General features: G+C 50.0%; 1 long non-coding RNA gene across 1 annotated transcript; it reads right to left on the bottom strand.

Annotated features, from left to right (window-relative positions):
- Positions 1–13829: 13829 nt before the first annotated feature.
- On the bottom strand, positions 13830–14520 carry LOC128941118 (uncharacterized). The gene is made up of 3 exons (XR_008483334.1): positions 14359–14520; positions 14148–14240; positions 13830–13999 (listed from the first exon to the last, which is right to left on the bottom strand). It is a non-coding gene; the product is annotated as an uncharacterized LOC128941118 (long non-coding RNA).
- Between the last annotated feature and the right edge of the window lie 2945 nt (positions 14521–17465).

The following is a 17465-nucleotide window of genomic DNA, read 5'->3' as shown; positions in this document are numbered from 1 at the left end:
GTGGCGAGGCAAAAGCAGCTGGAGTGGGAACTGGTGCCAGCGTGGGTCCGGGAGGCACATTTGGCAATGCAGAAATATCAGCAGGCAGCCAGCCAGTCCAGGCGAGGCCTCCTGAACACCAATGCCAGCCCTTTCCCAGAAGAAGAAAACTCAGGAGCCCCAGGTTCCTGATGGCAGATTGCTGGAGCCCTTTGGGACCCTCAAACCAGCCTGATTTTGCAGTGGTGGCAGCTTGGGTCCGGAAGGCCTCCTGCAAAATGCAGAGTTTCAGCAGAGAGCCGGCCGCTCCGGGCCACAGGTTCCTGAACACTAGTGCTGACCCTTTTACCAGGTAAGCAAAACTCAGCCCCCCAGATTCCTTGTTGCAGACTGCTCAACTCAGCTGAGGTGGCAGCGTGGTTCTGGGAGGCATCCTGCACAATGCAGAACTTCAGATGGCAGCCAGCCAGCCCCTCTTGGCCAGAGGCTCCTAAACACTAGTGCTGTCCCTTTTCCCAGGTAAGCAAAACTCATCAGCCCAAGTTCCTGGTGGCATATTGCTCGAGGTGCTTGGGACTCTCAAACGAGCTCAACTCGGCTGAGGTGGCAGCTTGGATCCGGGAGGCATCTTGCGCAATGGAGAATTTCAGCAGGCAGCCGGCCACGAAGAGCCCCGGGGCTCTGAACAGAAATGCTGCCCTTGACACAGGTAAGTGTAACTCACCAGCTCAGGTTCTTGATGCAAGATTGCTGGGGCCATTTGGGACCCTCAGAGCAGCCTGACTCTGCCGTGGTGGCAGCTTGGGTCGGGCAGGCATCCTGCGCAATGCAGAATTTGAGCAGGCAGCTGGCCAGTAAGGGCCCCTGAGCCCTGGGCACCAATGCTGCCCATTACACAGGGAAGTGTAACTCAGCAGCTGAGGTTCCTGATGGCAGATGGCAGGAGACACGTGGCGAGGCAAAAGCAGCTGGAGTGGGAACTGGTGCCAGCGTGGGTCCGGGAGGCACATTTGGCAATGCAGAAATATCAGCAGGCAGCCAGCCAGTCCAGGCGAGGCCTCCTGAACACCAATGCCAGCCCTTTCCCAGAAGAAGAAAACTCAGGAACCCCAGGTTCCTGATGGCAGATTGCTGGAGCCCTTTGGGACCCTCAAACCAGCCTGACTTTGCAGTGGTGGCAGCTTGGGTCCGGAAGGCCTCCTGCACAATGCAGAGTTTCAGCAGAGAGCCGGCCGCTCCGGGCCACAGGTTCCTGAACACTAGTGCTGACCCTTTTACCAGGTAAGCAAAACTCAGCCCCCCAGATTCCTTGTTGCAGACTGCTCAACTCAGCTGAGGTGGCAGCGTGGTTCTGGGAGGCATCCTGCACAATGCAGAACTTCAGATGGCAGTCAGCCAGCCCCTCTTGGCCAGAGGCTCCTAAACACTAGTGCTGTCCCTTTTCCCAGGTAAGCAAAACTCAGCCCCCCAGATTCCTTGTTGCAGACTGCTCAACTCAGCTGAGGTGGCAGCGTGGTTCTGGGAGGCATCCTGCACAATGCAGAACTTCAGATGGCAGCCAGCCAGCCCCTCTTGGCCAGAGGCTCCTAAACACTAGTGCTGTCCCTTTTCCCAGGTAAGCAAAACTCATCAGCCCAAGTTCCTGGTGGCATATTGCTCGAGGTGCTTGGGACTCTCAAACGAGCTCAAATCGGCTGAGGTGGCAGCTTGGATCCGGGCGGCATCCTGCGCAATGGGGAATTTCAGCAGGCAGCCGGCCACGAAGGGCCCCTGGGCTCTGAACAGAAATGCTGCCCTTGACACAGGTAAGTGTAACTCACCAGCTCAGGTTCTTGATGCAAGATTGCTGGGGCCATTTGGGACCCTCAGAGCAGCCTGACTCTGCGGTGGTGGCAGCTTGGGTCCGCGAGGCATCCTGCGCAATGGAGAACTCCAGCAGGCAGACGGCCGGCTGCTCGGGACACAGGCCCCTGAACATTAGGGCTGACCTTTTTCCCAGGTAAGCAAAACTCAGCAGCCCAAGTTCTTGGTGGCATATTGCTCAAGGCGCTTGGGACTCTCAAACGAGCTCGACTCGGCTGAGGTGGCAGCTGGGGTCTGGGAGGCATCCTGCGGAATTTCACCAGACAGCCTGCCACGAAGGGCCCCTATGTCCTGAACACCAATGCTGCCCTTTCCCAGAAGAAGAAAACTCAGCATCCCAGGTTCCTGATGGGAGATTGCTGGACACATTTGGGGGCCCTCAAACCAGCCTGACTCTGCGGTGCTGGCAGCTTGGGTCTGGGAGGCATCCTGCGCAATGCAGAATCTCATGAGCCAGCCGTCCACTAAGGGCCCCTGGACCCTGGACGCCAATGCCGCCCTTTACACAGGGAAGTGTAACTCACCAGCTCAGGTTCCTGATGGCAGATGGACAGGGCCATTTGGGACCTTCAAACCAGCCTGACTTTGCGGTGGTGGCAGCTTGGGTCCGGGAGACATCCTGCGCAACGGAGAATTTAGCAGGCAGCCGGCCACGAAGGGCCCCTGACCTCTGAACAGAAATGCTGCCCTTTACACAGGTAAGTGTAACTCATCAGCTCAGGTTCGTGATGGAATATTGCTGGGGCCATTTGGGACCCTGAAACCAGACAGATCCTGCAGTGGCGGCAGCTTGGCTCTGGGAGGCATCCTGCGCAATGCAGAATTTCAGCAGGCAGCCTGCCACTAAGGGCCCCTGATTCCTGGACACCAAGGCCGCCCTTTACACAGGGAAGTGTAACTCAGCAGCTCAGGTTCCTGAGGGCAGATTGCTGGACACATTTGGGGCCCTCAAAGCAGCCTAACTGTGCAGTGCTGGCAGCTTGGGTCTGGGAGGCATCCTGCGCAATGCAGAATTTCAGCAGGCAGACAGCTGGCCACTCTGGGCCACAGGCTCCTGAACACTGGTGCTGTCCCTTTTCTCAGCTAAGGAAAACTCAGCCGCCCAAGTTCCTGGTGGCATATTGCTCGAGGTGCTTGGGACTCTCAAACGACCTCAACTCGGCTGAGGTAGCAGCTGGGGTCTGGGAGGCATCCTGCGCAATGCGGAATGTTAGAAGGCAAACAGACAGCCACTCCGGGCCACGTGCTCCTGAAAACTAATGCTGACCCATTCCCCAGGTAAGCAAAACTCAGCCCACCAGGTTCCTTGTTGCAGATAGCTGGAGGCGCCTGGGACTCACAAACGAGCCAGACTCGGCAGAGGTAGCAGCTGGGGTCCGGGAGGCATCCGGTGCAATGCAGAATTTCAGATGACCGACAGTCGGCCCCTCTGGACCAGAGGCTCCTAAACACTGGTGCTGTCCCTTTTCCCAGGTAAGCAAAACTCAGCAGCCCAGGTTCCTACTTTCAGATTCCTGGAGGTGCTTGGGAGTCTCAAACAAGATCAACTAGGCACAGGTGGCAGCTTGGGGCTGGGAGGGATCATGAGCAATGCAGAATTTCAGCAGACAGCAGGCCACTACGGGCCACTCAGGGCCCTGGACACCAATGCTGCCCTTTACACAGGTAAGTGTAACTCACCAGCTCCAGTTCCTGATGGCAGATTAATGGGCCCATTTGGGACCCTCAAAGCAGCCTGACTCTGCGGTGGCGAGAGCTTGGGTCTGGGAGGCATCCTGCGCAATGCAGAATTTCAGCAGGCAGCCAGCCACAAAGGGCCCCTGGGCTCTGAACCGAAATGCTGCCCTTTACACATGTAAGTGTAACTCACCAGCTCAGATTCCTGATGGCAGGTGGCTGGAGCCACTTGGGACTCTCAAACCTGCCTGACTTAACAGAGGTGGCAGCTTGGGTCTGGGAGGCATCCTGCACAATGCGAAATTTCTGCAGGCAGCCGTCTGCTAAGGGCCCTTGGGCCTGAAGACCAAGGCTAGTCCTTTAAAAAGGTAAGTGTAACTCAGCGGCCCAGGCTCCTGATGGCAGGTAGCAGGGGACACGTGCCGAGGACGAAGAAGCGGGAGTTTGAACTGGTGCCAGCTTGGGCCTGGGAGGCATCCTGCGCAATACAGAATTTCAGCAGGCAGCCAGCCAGTCCAGGCGAGGCCTCCTGAACACCAATGCCAGCCCTTTCCCAGAGGAAGACAACTCAGGAGCCCCAGGTTCCTGATGGCAGATTGCTGGAGCCCTTTGGGACCCTCAAACCAGCCTGACTTTGCACTAGTGGCAGCTTGGGTCCGGAAGGCCTCCTGCACAATGCAGAGTTTCAGCAGAGAGCCGGCCGCTCCGGGCCACAGGTTCCTGAACACTAGTGCTGACCCTTTTACCAGGTAAGCAAAACTCAGCCCCCCAGATTCCTTGTTGCAGACTGCTCAACTCAGCTGAGGTGGCAGCGTGGTTCTGGGAGGCATCATGCACAATGCAGAACTTCAGATGGCAGCCAGCCAGCCCCTCTTGGCCAGAGGCTCCTAAACACTAGTGCTGTCCCTTTTCCCAGGTAAGCAAAACTCATCAGCCCAAGTTCCTGGTGGCATATTGCTCGAGGTGCTTGGGACTCTCAAACGAGCTCAACTCGGCTGAGGTGGCAGCTTGGATCCGGGAGGCATCCTGCGCAATGGAGAATTTCAGCAGGCAGCCGGCCACGAAGGGCCCCTGGGCTCTGAACAGAAATGCTGCCCTTGACACAGGTAAATGTAACTCACCAGCTCAGGTTCTTGATGCAAGATTGCTGGGGCCATTTGGGACCCTCAGAGCAGCCTGACTCTGCGGTGGTGGCAGCTTGGGTCCGCGAGGCATCCTGCACAATGGAGAACTCCAGCAGGCAGACGGCCGGCTGCTCGGGACACAGGCCCCTCAACATTAGGGCTGACCTTTTTCCCAGGTAAGCAAAACTCAGCAGCCCAAGTTCTTGGTGGCATATTGCTCAAGGCGCTTGGGACTCTCAAACGAGCTCGACTCGGCTGAGGTGGCAGCTTGGGTCTGGGAGGCATCCTGCGCAATGCAGAATCTCATGAGCCCCCCATCCGCTAAGGGCCCCTGGACCCTGGACGCCAATGCCGCCCTTTACACAGGTAAGTGTAACTCACCAGCTCAGGTTCCTGATGGCAGATGGACAGGGCCATTTGGGACCTTCAAACCAGCCTGACTTTGCGGTGGTGGCAGCTTGGGTCCGGGAGACATCCTGCGCAACGGAGAATTTCAGCAGGCAGCCGGCCACGAACGGCCCCTGGGCTCTGAACAGAAATGCTGCCCTTGACACGGGTAAGTGTAACTCACCAGCTCAGGTTCTTGATGCAAGATTGCTGGGGCCATTTGGGACCCTCACAGCAGCCTGACTCTGTGGTGGTGGCAGCTTGGGTCGGGGAGGCATCCTGCGCAGTGCAGAATTTGAGCAGGCAGCTGGCCAGTAAGGGCCCCTGGGCCCTGGGCACCAATGCTGCCCATTACACAGGTAAGTGTAACTCACCAGATCAGGTTCTTGATGCAAGATTGCTGGGGCCATTTGGGACCCTCACAGCAGCCTGACTCTGCGGTGGTGGCTGCTTGGGTCCGCGAGGCATCCTGCGCAATGGAGAACTCCAGCAGGCAGACGGCCGGCTGCTCGGGCCACAGGCCCCTCAACATTAGGGCTGACCTTTTTCCCAGGTAAGCAAAACTTAGCAGCCCAAGTTCTTGGTGGCATATTGCTCAAGGCGCTTGGGACTCTCAAACGAGCTCGACTCGGCTGAGGTGGCAGCTGGGGTCTGGGAGGCATCCTGCAGAATTTCACCAGACAGCCTGCCACGAAGGGTCCCTATGTCCTGAACACCAATGCTGCCCTTTCCCAGAAGAAGAAAACTCAGCAGCCCAGATTCCTGATGGGAGATTGCTGGACACATTTGGGGGCCCTCAAACCAGCCTGACTCTGCGGTGCTGGCAGCTTGGGTCTGGGAGGCATCCTGCGCAATGCAGAATCTCATGAGCCAGCCGTCCACTAAGGGCCCCTGGACCCTGGACGCCAATGCCGCCCTTTACACAGGTAAGTGTAACTCACCAGCTCAGGTTCCTGATGGCAGATGGACAGGGCCATTTGGGACCTTTAAACCAGCCTGACTTTGCGGTGGTGGCAGCTTGGGTCCGGGAGACATCCTGCGCAACGGAGAATTTAGCAGGCAGCCGGCCACGAAGGGCCCCTGACCTCTGAACAGAAATGCTGCCCTTTACACAGGTAAGTGTAACTCATCAGCTCAGGTTCGTGATGGAATATTGCTGGGGCCATTTGGGACCCTGAAACCAGACAGATCCTGCAGTGGCGGCAGCTTGGCTCTGGGAGGCATCCTGCGCAATGCAGAATTTCAGCAGGCAGCCTGCCACTAAGGGCCCCTGATTCCTGGACACCAAGGCCGCCCTTTACACAGGGAAGTGTAACTCAGCAGCTCAGGTTCCTGAGGGCAGATTGCTGGACACATTTGGGGCCCTCAAAGCAGCCTAACTGTGCAGTGCTGGCAGCTTGGGTCTGGGAGGCATCCTGCGCAATGCAGAATTTCAGCAGGCAGACGGCTGGCCACTCTGGGCCACAGGCTCCTGAACACTGGTGCTGTCCCTTTTCTCAGCTAAGCAAAAGTCAGCCGCCCAAGTTCCTGGTGGCATATTGCTCGAGGTGCTTGGGACTCTCAAACGACCTCGACTCGGCTGAGGTAGCAGCTGGGGTCTGGGAGGCATCCTGCGCAATGCGGAATGTTAGAAGGCAAACAGACAGCCACTCCGGGCCATGTGCTCCTGAAAACTAATGCTGACCCATTCCCCAGGTAAGCAAAACTCAGCCCACCAGGTTCCTTGTTGCAGATAGCTGGAGGCGCCTGGGACTCACAAACGAGCCAGACTCGGCAGAGGTAGCAGCTGGGGTCCGGTGCAATGCAGAATTTCAGATGACCGACAGCCGGCCCCTCTGGACCAGAGGCTCCTAAACACTGGTGCTGTCCCTTTTCCCAGGTAAGCAAAACTCAGCAGCCCAGGTTCCTACTTTCAGATTCCTGGAGGTGCTTGGGAGTCTCAAACAAGATCAACTAGGCACAGGTGGCAGCTTGGGGCTGGGAGGGATCATGAGCAATGCAGAATTTCAGCAGACAGCAGGCCACTACGGGCCACTCAGGGCCCTGGACACCAATGCTGCCCTTTACACAGGTAAGTGTAACTCACCAGCTCCAGTTCCTGATGGCAGATTAATGGGCCCATTTGGGACCCTCAAAGCAGCCTGACTCTGCGGTGGCGAGAGCTTGGGTCTGGGAGGCATCCTGCGCAATGCAGAATTTCAGCAGGCAGCCAGCCACAAAGGGCCCCTGGGCTCTGAACCGAAATGCTGCCCTTTACACATGTAAGTGTAACTCACCAGCTCAGATTCCTGATGGCAGGTGGCTGGAGCCACTTGGGACTCTCAAACCTGCCTGACTTAACAGAGGTGGCAGCTTGGGTCTGGGAGGCATCCTGCACAATGCGAAATTTCTGCAGGCAGCCGTCCGCTAAGGGCCCTTGGGCCTGAAGACCAAGGCTAGTCCTTTAAAAAGGTAAGTGTAACTCAGCGGCCCAGGCTCCTGATGGCAGGTAGTAGGGGACACGTGCCGAGGACGAAGAAGCGGGAGTTTGAACTGGTGCCAGCTTGGGCCTGGGAGGCATCCTGCGCAATACAGAATTTCAGCAGGCAGCCAGCCAGTCCAGGCGAGGCCTCCTGAACACCAATGCCAGCCCTTTCCCAGAGGAAGACAACTCAGGAGCCCCAGGTTCCTGATGGCAGATTGCTGGAGCCCTTTGGGACCCTCAAACCAGCCTGACTTTGCACTGGTGGCAGCTTGGGTCCGGAAGGCCTCCTGCACAATGCAGAGTTTCAGCAGAGAGCCGGCCGCTCCGGGCCACAGGATCCTGAACACTAGTGCTGACCCTTTTACCAGGTAAGCAAAACTCAGCCCCCCAGATTCCTTGTTGCAGACTGCTCAACTCAGCTGAGGTGGCAGCGTGGTTCTGGGAGGCATCCTGCACAATGCAGAACTTCAGATGGCAGCCAGCCAGCCCCTCTTGGCCAGAGGCTCCTAAACACTAGTGCTGTCCCTTTTCCCAGGTAAGCAAAACTCATCAGCCCAAGTTCCTGGTGGCATATTGCTCGAGGTGCTTGGGACTCTCAAACGAGCTCAACTCGGCTGAGGTGGCAGCTTGGATCCGGGAGGCATCCTGCGCAATGGAGAATTTCAGCAGGCAGCCGGCCACGAAGGGCCCCTGGGCTCTGAACAGAAATGCTGCCCTTGACACAGGTAAGTGTAACTCACCAGCTCAGGTTCTTGATGCAAGATTGCTGGGGCCATTTGGGACCCTCAGAGCAGCCTGACTCTGCCGTGGTGGCAGCTTGGGTCCGCGAGGCATCCTACGCAATGGAGATCTCCAGCAGGCAGATGGCCGGCCGCTCGGGCCACAGGCCCCTGAACATTAGGGCTGACCTTTTTCCCAGGTAAGCAAAACTCAGCAGCCCAAGTTCTTGGTGGCATATTGCTCAAGGCGCTTGGGACTCTCAAACGAGCTCGACTCGGCTGAGGTGGCAGCTGGGGTCTGGGAGGCATCCTGCAGAATTTCACCAGACAGCCTGCCACGAAGGGTCCCTATGTCCTGAACACCAATGCTGCCCCTTCCCAGAAGAAGAAAACTCAGCAGCCCAGGTTCCTGATGGGAGATTGCTGGACACATTTGGGGGCCCTCAAACCAGCCTGACTCTGCGGTGCTGGCAGCTTGGGTCTGGGAGGCATCCTGCGCAATGCAGAATTTCAGCAGGCAGACGGCCGGCCCCTCTTGGCCAGAGGCTCCTGAACGCTAATGCTGACGCTTTCCCCAGGTAAGCAAAACTCAGCCCCCCAGATTCCTTGTTGCAGATTGCTTGACTCGGCTGAGGTGGCAGCTTGGGTCTGGGAGGCATCCTCTAACCCAGTAAGAACCAAAAAAACCCCAACCCTTTCTTCTACAAAATATTTAAATATATATATCCTTATGTTTTCATATTTACATTAACATTAATATACATTATAAATATAAATGTATATTGCTTACTTATACATTTATCTTTATCAATGTCGATTTATAAATAAATTTTTATTCTATATTATATCTAATTCAAGCACTTATTTTATCTATTTTATACATATTTTTATATATTGATTATCTATTCCCCTGTCAAGATTTTTACTTCTGTAACACTTAGGTTTTATTTTAAATAACATCTGCCTCTACTTAAATAAAAGCCAAAAAAATTCCTTTCCTTTGACATGTATTTACATATTTTTAGATTTATATTCCTATTTATAATTTATAGTGCCGTATAATGTTATTTATATTCTATATTAGAAATCTGCATTTTACTTACTTATGTTTATATTTAAATTTATATTCATAGTTTAGCAACTTCTCTTTATATAATTATTATATATTTCTATCTTAAGATTCACATTTTTATAAGACTTATAGTATTTAAAATAAAACTCCTGCCTCTAACCAAATAAAAACCGAGGACACCCCTTGATTTAAACAATAGCTAAAATTCTATTCACATCTACATTTATAATTTTTATTAATTATATTTATAGATATATATTAGAGAGAATACCTTTTATTATAATAATAGATGTATTATTTTTATATTATGTATTTCTTTTACTTATATTTATTCATATTAAATATTTATAGATATCGGTATATAAATTATATATTTGTATATCTGTATTTCTACTTTTATATTGTTTCTATTTATATTATTTATTAAAAAAACCAGCCTATAACCTAAAAAAACCCGAAAAAAATCTCCAATTTATTTTAACCTTTTTATATTTACATTCTATGTTTATATATCTTTCTTAATATATATAAATTATACTCCACTCTATATATAATGTTACAATTATATACCATATATTATACTTTTATGTATGTATCTGTTATCTATATTTATGTCTACTACGCTAATTTCATATTTATTTTTAAATTCATATTTATTTCTATTTTCATGTATATGTTAGACCATATAAGTTCATTAACCTGACACATCAGAACCACAACAATACTGTACCATTGTCAGCACCTGTACGCAGCCCGCGCTCATCCCATTGCAGCACATCAAAACAAAACCTATTTCTATTACTAACGGAACAAACATCCCACAACATTGAACCCTAATAAAAACTCAAATAAACCTAACTGTAAATAAATTTTAAATCCCACTATAAGCAGCCCAAAGCCTCCACATATTCTCATCATAAACTTCCTCCTAAACCAATATCTCAAACACCCAAAAAACTCAAATACACCATTAAAAATTAAATCAAACCGACTCACTAGACTCAAAACTGTACAACTGACCCAAAACAGTACTAACAAAAAAAAGCTCTACGTTTATGCACTAATAATAACCAATAATCTGGAAAAGTTATTTGAAAAAATTTTACAAATTAAGTAAAAGCATGAAAATAAAAAAATCTAAACTATTAAAATACTACAAAATATCACTAACTAAATTTAAAAAATATTGCCTATAAAAACCCACCATATAAATGCCCCTCTTCACAACAATAAAATTAAAAACACCCAACGAACCAAACAGAAATCAGAACTTAGGAACACTAAAACCATAGCGTTCAAGAAGTCACACCACATGCCTTATCATACACCAACTACAAACAACAGAAAACAATACAATGAATTCTTAAAAACCACCTTAAAACCACTACATTGAAAAACATTTCAAAAATGAAAAACTGCATTTAACAAAAGCCATCTAATAAATTCACACCCAAAACTCCAGCAGCCCAGCTGGCCCTACCAAAGCTGTATGTTTATACATACATTTAACAAAACCAAAATGCCAGTAATACCTATCAGAAGTCTATGAAAGAAACCTCTTGAAATTAATCCTACCTCAAATACAAACCAACCCATCCAGAAAGTCAGCTTCACTCAAAAAACAACTTACACAGAGTTAATAATACCAAGAAATAAAACACACCATATACCACCAATGAATATAATAGTGAAGAAAAAAAAATACTCCACGTTTTTTTTCTTTTTTTTTATTTAAACTGACTTCTTTTATTAGCTAGAACAAAAGCTTTTGCCAAGACTGTAACAACAACTTCTTTTTCTTCTTCTCCTTCTGAAATATCGCTTCTCACTCCCAAATTCCTCACAACTTCTGAGTTTAAATCCAAGCAAAAAGCAAAATTCGTGCACTTGTGCGTTCGATGCTCCTGCCAGATTCTCTGTTTCCCTCCACATCTTCTTACACTTTCAGTCTTCAGGCTGTCCTGCCGTGATGAGTTTGTCGGAAGAATTGGTAAAGGTAAAGAGAGGATTTCCCTGCCTCCCTCCCCAGAGCTGGTTTCCTCAGCCATTTCACTCAATCCCAAGCCGGCAATGATGCACGCTCACCTGAAGCAGGGGAATAAATCTCTAAATGTCACTAAATACATAAAATGTACATAAATAAAAATACATAAATGCGCATCCCCATTGTTCCAACACTAAGCAGCCCATGCGGCCAAGGTCAGAACTCTCTGCCCCGCGAGGACACGGCAACCAGCATGGCCCTTTGTCCCACTCTCCAGCACGGACCTGTGAAGCCAAAGAGGAGTTTACAGAGACCGGGAGGCGGCGGGACGGGGCGGGCGCCCGGCCACACCTTCCAAAGCTGGCGGCAGCGAGGGCGGGGAGCGCCACGGCCCCGCTCCGCCGCCTGCCCGCCGCCCCGGGGCCGCCCCGCCGGGATTGTCCGGCCCGCGGTCGCTCCCAGCGCCTGGAGCGGGGCGGGCGCGGGCTCGGGGGCTGCCGCCCTGTTCCGACGCCGCTCGCCCGCCCCCGCCCGCTGCCCCGGCCCGCGGAGCGCTGCGACCGCGCCTCCGCCGCCCGCCGAAACCGGCCCCGCCCGGCCGCCCCCGCCGCGGCCGTTCTTCTCGGCCATCGCATCCCTTTGCATGACCGAATGTCCTTCACCCGTCCCCGCCATTTACAGACCCTGGCCCGACCGCCGCTGGCTCCCGCCCCTCGCCCTTCTCTCGCTCGGCAGCCGCGTCCTTGCCCCGCCCCCGGCACTCAGCAGCGAGGGGCAGGGCTCTGGCTCAGGGGGGTGCGGTCCCGCTCTGTGGCCACAGGGGGAGGAGATTTATCGGGGTGTGCGAGTTCCCCGCCCATTTGGCCGTCATCTTGAGAAGGTCAAAAAAAGTCCGCGACATTTGCGACGCGCCCTTCCCAAGATGGCGGCCGAGGAGGACCCTCGGAAGAAATAGGGCTTTACGCAGATGCCTCTCAGCAACCCGCCTAAATATGCCCGCCGACGGGGCCGCTGACCACATAGTCCGTGTCTTATACACTTAAAATGCCACATAAAAATCCGTCGGGGCGGCCATGGCGTCGGTGTTTTATGCAGGCAGCCGATTAGACCGAGGCGGGCCCTCGACTTCCCCGCCCTTCTCGCTGCCGTGTTGAGAAGGTCAAGGAAAAGTCCGCGACACCCGCGACTCGCCACTCCCAAGATGGCGGCCTGGCGGCTGCCGGTAGCAACAGAGCTGCAGTACGGCGCTCTGCCCACAAGGCGGCAGCACTGCCGCCCCCCCCGGCCGGGGGCGCAGCGCGCCTCGGGGCTGCGGGCAGGGAAGGCGGCAAAAAAGAACAGGGGCGACCCCCGCCGAAAACTGCTCTGAAATAAATGCCAAAAACCTGTCTCTTACCCCACCAGAACGAAACAAGCCCCCTTGATTTAAAGCCATGTTTAAATAAATTTTTATTTCTATTTTTCGTATTTATATTCACATGCATATCTATAGTGGACATTGATGTAGCATGTAATTTATAATAATATATTCTGTCTATTTCTATTATCTATATTTACTTATATTTTGTGCTTTTATAAATATCTTTCCACATTGATTGTACATTTCTATGTTTAAAATTACATTTCTATCATGCTTTCATTATTTAAAATAAAAATCCCATCCTAACTAAATAAATACAAAAAAACTCTACTCTTTTAAACTATATTGAAGTATTTTTATATTTATAGCTCGCATGACTATATTCACATTTATATTTATAGTTTATATTTAAGTATTATATTAATCATTATGTATAATATGTATCCTATTCAAATAATAGAGATAAATTTTTTTTAATTATGTAACATATCTACTGCTACAACTTATTTTTTCTTATATTTTTAATTTTTATATTAACCTTTAGCTATTTATGATCTATTTCTATTCTTAGATTTCTACCTTTATATTATTTGTATTTATAATTTTTATACTAAAACACCTGCTTTTGCCAAATAAAAAACAAAACTCCCCTTTATTTTAAACTAATTTAAAAAACCTAGAGTACATCAATATGGTGTAACATATAACAAACGATAGATATGATAGATGTAAAATTGATATCAATATTGTAGTGTATTATAGGAAATAAACATAAATCAATACCATCCATAATACAAGTAATACTGTATATATCTTATATTTATGTTATATAAAGAATTGTTAAATTATTTAAAATATAAAATATCTGCATATACTTGAAAAACATTTCTATATTTATACTTTGGTTGCGACCTTTTTCTGGGTGTTTTCTGGGTCTTTTCTTGCCCTTCTTGGAATTTTTTTCTGGGTTATTTCCTGTCCATCTTGGGGTTTTTTTTCCGGGTTTTTTCTTGCCCATCTTCAGACTTTTTTCTGGGTTTTTTCTTGCCCATCTCAGGGTTTTTTTCTTGGGGTTTTTTCTGGGTTTTTTTCTTGCCCATCTTGGGTTATTTTCTGGGGTTTTTTCTAGGTTTTTTTCTTGCCCATCTGGGATTATTTTCTGGGGTTTTTTTCTCGTTTCTTTCTTGCCCATCATGGGCTTTTTCTGGGTTTTTTTCTTGTCCATCATGGGTTTTTTTCCTGTTTTTTTCCTGCTCATCTTCATCTGTTTTTCTGGGTTTTAAGCCAACATAGGTACATACCATGTCAGTTCATGCAATACAACCCGGCTGGGGATTTTTTATTCTAAATTTAACAAGGAGTCGCAAAACCTGGAAAGCAAAAGTCACACACACAAGGTTAAATCCAGTCAGCATGCGCTCACACATGCAGAGACGAGCAGACACAGACAGACACAGCCACGTGCTCTCACACACGCTCACACACTCTTTCCCCTTACACGCTCGCTGCGGCCCTTACTCGAGATGCTGAAGAACGTGCTGTGACACATCTTCTGGCTGCCGCTCCTTGAGGTAAATGGCAGATCCTGGGGAAATCAGCAGCCTCGGGGACCTGTGAGACGACAGGAAGGGTCAACGAGTGGCTATCTGACAGCTAGGACTTGTCCCCACTCTGGACTGATATATTTTCTACCCAAAATCCAATAGAAGACAGATGCATAGGTACATACAACATAAGCCACCATAGGCAGATACAATACAAGCCAGGACTTGCAAAAATTCTCTGGAAGATGAATTCTTGAGCCCTATTCCGTTTGAGAAGAAGGAACCTACACAACTACTGCAGTCATCTGAGGAGGTGCATCTGAAAAAAAAGTTAGGACAAGAGTCAGACTGTTGCATGATAACTGAAGAGCTCCAGATACCCTGTGTCCATCTACAAATCCCATCTAGAGTCCAACTACACCCCACATTACACATTCCAAATCCCAGGGCCCTCTCCTATTGCACCAGGCAATGCGGCAGGGCAGAGCAGCTCCGGCACAAATGTGTGCAGACACCCGTGACACAGGACAGACAGGACAGGACAGGACAGACAACAGGGACACAACACAGACAGAAATCTCTTGGCAAGGAAAATGGCTGCAAGGACTGAGAGAACGCAAAAGGAGATGACCGAGCTGAGACCGATGGTGAGCTGATGAGGGTCAGAGAACCCTGGAGGAAGAAGATGCTAAACTGAATGATTTATTCCAAGGACAGCACAAACAGATGCCTGAAATTCCTACAGTCAGAATCCTCTACCTAACCTCATATAATTACAAGTCCTAATCCACCAAAATGGATCCAGATGGGGCATAGCTGCCCATACAGCTCAGAACAAGACCTGACAAGACACCTGACCGGATGTTCCAAAGAGAGAAGAGAGTCTGATACCTGTCTGAGCTCCCGAGTCAAAAGTTCTATGGCCTGGGCACCAGGCAAGGAATGCAGAGAGCACAGAGGCTAACAATGATGCCAAGGTTTCTGACAGGCCCCCGTAAGGTAAAAGACATGGGATACACAAACAACACATAATGCACAAAAAACAAATGACACGAGACACACCGGAACTGCTCTGCCCTGCTGCACACCTCAGCACTGGGATCAAAAGTGAGACTTGGCTTTTATGGGGCCTAAGGGGCCACTTCATGAACACCCCCCACCTCCAAGTTGGACTCAAAACCCCCTCCCAGTTATCCCCAAACCAGCACCCCGCTTTCATCCCCTCTGTGGGTCACAGCCCTCTACTTATCTCTCAGACATCTGGGGATGCCAGTCTGGGTCAGGTGCAAAGAAAGGCCACCTCGTCAGCTGGGAAGGTCCTGCTCTTACTGGGCTGGTGTCTCTCAGACAGCTGTATTAGAGAAAACCAAACATCAGTGCCTGATCTTGGCACCGCATTGGCCAAAACCCCACCACTCTGCTACTCACCGCGCTCCTAGGAAGGCCTGGCACCTCCTAACCCTGACCCTCTGCCACACATGGAATGCATCTGCACCTGAAAGAAAGTTACAACATATGTCAAACACCACCACAATAACTCAAAAGCTGCAAACACCTGATGTCAATCTAGGAACAGCATCTAGAGCCCAAGCAGAGCCCACATTACAAATTTCAACTCCCCATGGTTTGTCCTATTGCAGCAGGCCATGCGGCAGGGAAGAACAGCTCCGGCACCAATGTGTGCAGACACCCGTGACACAGAACGTGACAAACAGGGTTATATGAAACACGACACATCATGCTTGTGGTGAGGGCCTCGAGGGGAGAAGGCAAAAGGGACCCCAAAGACACACCAGGGAACACGGCACACCGGACAACACCAGACAGACCAGAGCTGTTCTGCACTGCCCGCCTGAAAGCTGCCATCAAAAGTAGAGCCTCTCCCTTTAGCTGTCCTAAGAGGCCCTTGCAGAAGATTGCTTTTCCCGCTGCCAATTTTTAAATGTGGCCCAAGAACTCCCAACCTGCTACTTTCCCATCTCCAAGCCATGGCCCCCGACTTATCTTTTGGATGACTGGTGATGTGGATCCACGTTGCACCTGAAATGAGTCTGCCTCGGAGGGCCCCGTGATGGCCTGTCAGCCTCTCGGTCACCTACAATGAAGAAAACCAAAACCAAAGTGTGAGTCCGGAGTTATGTGGGACAAATCCCACCAAGGCGGCTACTTGCCCTCTCCTGAGTGTGCCGGGCTCCTTAAGCCTCCAGCTTCATCCTGATTCCAAGGCTGTGGCCTTTATTAGGAGTGGCACCTGGGTTAGAGAAAGGCAAAGTTAAATGGCATTCCTGTGAGTGCAGTGGATGACCTTGTGTGCTGTAAGACATGTGAAAACCTCTGCTAGGCTTCTGAGAAGCCTTGTGTAGGGGGCCCTCAAATAAACAAATAAACACCCTTTCTCACCCTGCTGTCTGCAAACCTCCCCCTGCCCACAATAATTCCTAACTGTATACCTGCTAACCCTCCCTCTCCCAGTCACAATCCTCAACTCACCTGAAGCCCCAATCTCAAACATCATCCTTGACACTGGGCAGATCCCTGTTGTGACATGATGAATCTGCTGAAAAAAGCGTTGTACTTGACGCAACCAGGAATCTCTGGAAGCTGCACTCCTTCTAAAAAAAAAAAAATACAAAACAAAACAAGAACCAAACCAGAAATTACAAATGCACTTCACCACCCCTAAACACAAAAACCCAAAATCATGAATCTAAATACTCCCTGTATTCCATGCTGTTTACTTCACAGTATTTTCCAAGCCTCTGTGTTGCAGATGCCCAGAAACACCTGCTGAAAAGCAACTGAGATAAGCTGAAAGAGCCTCTTCACTGAAATGAGAGGAGAGCTCTTACCCCAGCACATCCCAGAGAGGGAATGAAGCCCCTCAGCCAAGGCTGGGGTTAATATACCCCTGATTGTGCCCGCCTCTCGTTCCCATGGCACCCGGGAAAAGGGAAGGGGCGAATCCCACCGGGTATAAAAGCCCTCAGAAGAGCTGCAGCAGTTTGGCTCCTGTGACTTGAATTCAAGGGGAGTGAAGGGCTTGTAACAGGAGAAAACTCTTCAGAAAAATAACAGCACTTTCTTTTTTGCAACAACTACTTGGAGCAAAAGAGCAGAAAACTGGTAAGAAATAAAACTTTCTGTTTAGGCAGCATAACTAGATAAATTGGGTAATTTGCTGTTAACTTACATAATTATTCCTCAGTGGCTACTAAGTAGTACTTCCCATGTGACTAAGCTGGGTGGAGAAGAATACTAATGATATGAATAGTCTAAGTCTCCTTGGGACCTC

Source organism: Melozone crissalis, unplaced genomic scaffold (genome assembly GCF_028551555.1).
Source record: "Melozone crissalis strain CALT ecotype California unplaced genomic scaffold, PUWL_Pcris_2 ptg000034l_1, whole genome shotgun sequence".
In the NCBI taxonomy this organism is placed as follows: Eukaryota; Metazoa; Chordata; class Aves; order Passeriformes; family Passerellidae; genus Melozone; species Melozone crissalis.
The sequence above is the reverse complement of the archived record's forward strand: the minus strand, read 5'-3'. Positions and strand labels throughout refer to the sequence as shown.